The 6,000-nt window shown below is 44.6% G+C and overlaps 1 protein-coding gene across 1 annotated transcript in view; it reads right to left on the bottom strand.

The window, feature by feature from the left end:
- Positions 1–6,000, bottom strand: part of BCR (BCR activator of RhoGEF and GTPase) — a 96,500-nt gene that overhangs the window by 88,332 nt on the left and 2,168 nt on the right. The gene's annotated exons all lie outside the window — the stretch shown is intronic.

Raw genomic sequence — 6,000 nt, forward strand, 5'->3', positions numbered from 1 at the left:
TCCTGCGGAGGTTGAATTGTTTTCTCTATGTTTTAGCCAACGGTTTTTGTTGATATTATTATTATTATTATATGATAATGCTCCCCACTGCTCACCGTTGTTTAGGGGATGGTGGTACCCTGCTCTGCCCCTGGACCATGTTCGGCCTGGGTGCAGAAAGGGGGGAAAAAAAAATGTTGTATGGAGGACATTCATGACATGCTGAGAGATCAAATCTCTACATCCACAACTGCCTTACCCTAATATTACATATGTGTATCTGATTGTAGTGTTATACTTATTACTGACAAATGACAGATTAGACCTTGAGGTCATTTCACACTGGTACCCAAGTGTCCTCACCAATATTACTGGTTTTGTTTTGTTTTGTATAGTGATATGGAAAAAGTTGTGTTTTTTTGTTTTTGTGCGTTTGTTTTCAATAAAAAATTATCTGATTAAAAAAAAAAAAAATGTTTCAGAGTCTTATATGTCAAAGAGGCACCCCTGTCTGCTAGCGCAGCCAGATCTTGAACTATCCTGCATGCTATACTACAGAAAAGCAATGCAGCTTGGTCCTGGATCTATCACATACCATAGTTGCACAATGAAGGCACAGCAGCAATAGGACGAGGTCACCCCTGTGCTCTGCACTCCTCTGCCAGCATGCTGTGCTGGAGATTACAGGGGGTGGATGGAACCAAGACAAATCCAGGCCTTTCCAAGCACCACAACTTAAAACAAATGTATATACAAAACTGGATTAAAATTGTGCATGTATGTGTCTGCAGATGCGTATTAAAACCAACCATACACGCTATACCAACGGTCTCCAAACTGCGGCCCTTTGCTTAACTTTTCTATCTAGTCCTTGAGGCATTATTCCTCCCACTGACACCAACGCTGGGGCACTATTCCTTCCTCCCACTGACACCAAGAGTGGGGCACTATTCCTTCCTCCCACTGACACCAAGAGTGGGGCACTATTCCTTCCTCCCACTGACACCAAGAGTGGGGCACTATGCCTTCCTCCCACTGACACCAAGAGTGGGGCACTATGCCTTCCTCCCACTGACACCAAGAGTGGGGCACTATTCCTTCCTCCCACTGACACCAAGAGTGGGGCACTATTCCTTCCTCCCACTGACACCAAGAGTGGGGCACTATTCCTTCCTCCCACTGACACCAAGAGTGGGGCACTATTCCTTCCTCCCACTGACACCAAGAGTGGGGCACTATTCCTTCCTCCCACAGACACCAAGAGTGGGGCACTATTCCTTCCTCCCACAGACACCAAGAGTGGGGCACTATTCCTTCCTCCCACTGACACCAAGAGTGGGGCACTATTCCTTCCTCCCACAGACACCAAGAGTTGGGCACTATTCCTTCCTCCCACAGACACCAACTATTTCTCAGCCCAATACCAAAGATGGGACATTTTCTACTCCCACTGGGCACAGTCCAGCCTCCCCACAATCTGAAGGACAGCAAATTGGCCCTTTGTTTTGAAGGTTTGGAGACCCCTACGCTATACAATCCGATTGTACAATCTCATATATGTTCCAGCGACTACGCAGTGCAAGGGCCTGCCCGCCTGGATACTATTAATTGGATGGTTTAGATTTGTCTTCAGGGATTTCACAATCAGGTATATGGCCAAGACTTCTATCCAAATGTGTTATTTTAGACACTTATCTTATCTTATGTGTTAGCCTTTGATAGGGGGAAGTCCAGTTACTCTGTGTTAAATGTCCAACTTTTACATGTAAAAACTGTCGGACTCGGCACAAGTTGAACCAGTGACTCATCACATGTCTGTACATGATATTTTTCTTCCTCAAGTTCTTTAAACAGAGAAGTAGACTTTCTATATATACGTTTACGCAGTATGGCAACAGCTTGTCAGGAAGGGGATGTGCATTGCTTGGAAATGGGGGGCATGCTACACTCCTCTACCTAGTTGAGCAATACTAGGTAGAGAAATGTAGAATCCATCTATAATACCGTCTCCTGATTCTGTCCACACCAAAAATTGAGCAGCAAGGACGTCACTAGCCCAGCCACTATACTAGCCATAGACCACAAGAGGTTAAAGTGTTATTAAACCCAGGACTCTGCATTCACTATATCTGGTCTCCCACAGTAAATACAACATGGAGGAACAAAGATTGTCTCTGGACAGCCGCACTCTGAACAAATTGTAGCCTTTTATTAAAAGGACAGCACTACAAGTCACAGCAAAATAAAATAAAACCTGACTACTGACGCGTTTCACACTGAAACTAGTGCTTAGTCATATTCATCTGGGTTCCCACCTGGAGCGGCTATTTCGTTTTCCAAATACAACATGGAAATGCAATTATTTTAGTAAATATAAACTGCTAAATATCTTTTCTCATCAGCAGTATATAGCAGTCTTGTAACTTCTATCAGTGCCAGGTAGAGCTTGTAGGAGGAGTTTTTATTCTACACTGACTATCCTATGATGCTGCATGACCCCTAACCCTCTGTCTGGACAGTGCGGATTGGTCCTGTGCTGATAACATGCACCTTACCAATTAAAAAACAAAAACTCTCTAGCATAAACACAAACTTAGTATGTGCAGAGTGCCTCCTAGGCCCCTTTCACACATGTCCATTTTGACGGACTCTGCTTGCTCAATGGGGATCGATCCATTGATCCCCGCTGAGCAGGCAGATGACAGGTAAGGATGAGCTCCGGCGTGTTCACAAAGCCCACTTGCAGAGCCCGCCAGGAAGTCGGCACTGTGCTAATCACAGGCAGTGAGACATTGTCCCGATGCGCGGCTGCAGAGATCGGGAAATGTCTCACTGCCTGTGATTAGCGCAGCGCAGTGCCAACTTCCTGGCAGGCTCTGCACATGGGCTTTGCGAACACGCCGGGAGCTCATTCTTGATGACTGGTCCATCTCCACTCACTTTGCTGGAAGATCGGATGAAAACCGAGCCGCCTGTTTGTTTTCATCCGATCTGCCAGACGGATGGAAAATAGGGTTTCCATCTGTCTGGATTTGGCGGACCGGACCAGATCGGATAGCGGCGGATGTCAGCGGACATGTCACCGCTGACATCCGTCGCTCCATAGGAGGTGAATAGAGCATCAAATCAGGTCCGCCTGAAAAACTGACAGACTGACCTGATCGGACAGCACGTGTAGGTCTTATTAGGAGATGGATTGGGGACAGTGGAAGAAGGGGAGGACCAGAGAAGGATTAACCCCTTAGGTTCCATAGTGAGTAGAAGGCGTCATGTACACTGGCCTACATTTACCGCGGGAAAACGCAAAACGCTGCAGAATCGCAGCACGTTTTTGCCACGTTCTGCGTTTTCCCGTGGCCGGCAGAAAAAGCTTTCCTATCCTGAATGCGATTGTTTCGCGTTCAGGAGAGGGAGGGAGTTCAATTTTTGCCTGGAACTCCGTAAGGTGAAGTTATTATTTACTGCATTTAAAAAAATAAAGATTCCCAGATTAGCTTTTCGTAAACATAAATCATAATGGGTTTCTCCCACTGTACCAGAAAACTTATGCTGGCCATACACACACACACACACAGAATTTCGGCTAAAACTGGTCGTTTTCGGAAAGATCGTTTCGACGATCATGCCATTATTGGACCCAACTTTACAGACAATTTGACTGTTGGCCTGGCTGATGTCGATAGATCCGAAGCAAAAACTTTTACTGTTTCAACTATAATGTATACATGTATGTTGTAATCAAAACAATAAGAATATTGCATCTTCTATGATTTATATAGGTTTTTATTGTTGTCCAACGATCACCATGATCATGTAAACAAGTTTATTCTGTCAGTGGCCAATTTGCTCTCGACCGCGGCTAATCGTTCTGTCTGCAGATGGCCAAAATGCTGTGCATTACTCTAGGCATGAAAACTGAAATTGGTCTTCAGGACCTCAGGCCAAACAAAAAAGCAAAAAAAAAAAAAAAAGTTTGTGATTTGCTACACTGTTAAATGTAAGGTAGGCAGAGACACCAGATGACTTGTCAATATACAACTACTGCAGTACAGTCATCCTCAAAGCCATGGTGGTGGCTACCATCTGGGTTGGAATTTTTCAGTGTCTGGTCCATTGAATACCCATTAATGCTCTGGAAGTGAACATGCAAGCCTGTTGGATACAAATAAGCCCGTTTATACTAGAACTTTAATAACTATCCAAGTAAAACCTCTTTTGGCAGTCAGATCCTGTCCTGAGGACCCATTGCCTTCTAAAGCGGGGGAGGGGGTCCAGAACAGGTCAATCCCAATCTGTCAGTCGTAGTCATGTGACAGGTAAATCGCCACCCTGTTGTGCCAGCTGCAAGTTCCTGATCCCACCCAAAGCCTTTCAAAACAGAGCGACTATAGGCATTGCAGAGCCAAAAGAGGTTCTGGGCTACTCCTTGGCCGACGACATGTTATACTCTTCTTGGCACCAATGCATTTGAGGTTTGCTGAGTGCATTTTTACAAAGGGAGGGGGAGATTGGCACTGTGAGAAATTTTAGCCTAGGGGGTATTTTTACTTAGGGGGGGGTGGCTTACATACTCCTGACCTCTGCACTGTGTGTGAGGTACTACTAGCTTCCGCAGTGGGTGTAACATACCACTGACTCCTGCACTCTGCAGTAAAGCTGGCCTAAGATGGGTCCGTATTTTCCCGTTCAACCAGCACGGGACGAACTGACCCAGTTTCCCCATCGACACATTCAAGGTAAAAGGGAGAATTTCCCCACTGTGTCATTGTATTCATCAGTGAGACTTCCCCGCAGTCAGAATACACAGATCAGCACTGAAGCACGGATCAAGAGGACATTTTCCAGCAGGTTGTTTGTACAGAAATTGATCCGTAGACCAACTTCTGTACAACCACAGAGCCCAAACATGGATTGAAATTCAGTTGGTCTTTGCTGAACCAGACAAAATTTCAATGGGCAGCTGAAATACTATTGACCTCTGAACTCTATGGTACTTTCTACTGACCATTGTACTCAGCATTACTTACCTCTGACCTTTGAACTCTTGAATTTTTTATTACTAACTCTTATGCCGCGTACACACCATCACTTTATGTGATGAAAAAAAACGACATTTTCTGTGAAGTAAAAAACGACGTTTTTGAAACTTCAATTTTCAAAGACGAAGTTGCCTACACACCATCGTTTTTCTCACAATGTTCTAGCAAAGCGAGGTTACGTTCACCACGTTTTTCCATTGAAGCTCGCTTCATAAGTAGCTTCTGGGCATGCGCAGATGAAAAAACGTCGTTTTAAACGACGTTTTTGCTACACACGGTCAATTTCTGTGAAGTAAAAGTTGACGTTTTGAAAAACGACACATAAAATTGAAGCATGCTTCAATTTTTTTTGGTCGTTTTTTAGAAGACATAAAACAACGTTTTCCCCCACACACGGTCATTTAAAGTGACGTTTTTAAAAACATCATTTTTTTTCATCACATAAAACGACCGTGTGTACGCGGCATTACATTCTGCATTACTTACAATTGACCCATGCACTCTGCATTACATAACTCTTGACCCCTGCACTGTGCGGTACATACTACTGACCAATGCACTTGCAGTAACTTTCTCCTGACCCCTTTATTCTGCAAGACTTACTACTGACCTCTGCGTTACTTTCTCCTGACCGCTGTATGCTTCAATACTTACTACTGACCCCTGCATTACCTTCTCCTGACCCCTGTATGCTTCAATACTTACTACTGACCCCTGCATTACCTTCTCCTGACCCCTGTATGCTTCAATACTTACTACTGACCTCTGCGTTACCTTCTCCTGACCCCTGTATGCTTCAATACTTACCTCTGCATTACCTTCTCCTGACCCCTGTATGCTTCAATACTTACTACTGACCTCTGCATTACCTTCTCCTGACCCCTGTATGCTTCAATACTTACTACTGACCCCTGCATTACCTTCTCCTGACCCCTGTATGCTTCAATACTTACTACTGACCCCTGCATTACTTTCTTCTGAC

The sequence above is a fragment of the Rana temporaria genome, chromosome 1, assembly GCF_905171775.1.
Source record: "Rana temporaria chromosome 1, aRanTem1.1, whole genome shotgun sequence".
Lineage (NCBI taxonomy): Eukaryota > Metazoa > Chordata > Amphibia > Anura > Ranidae > Rana > Rana temporaria.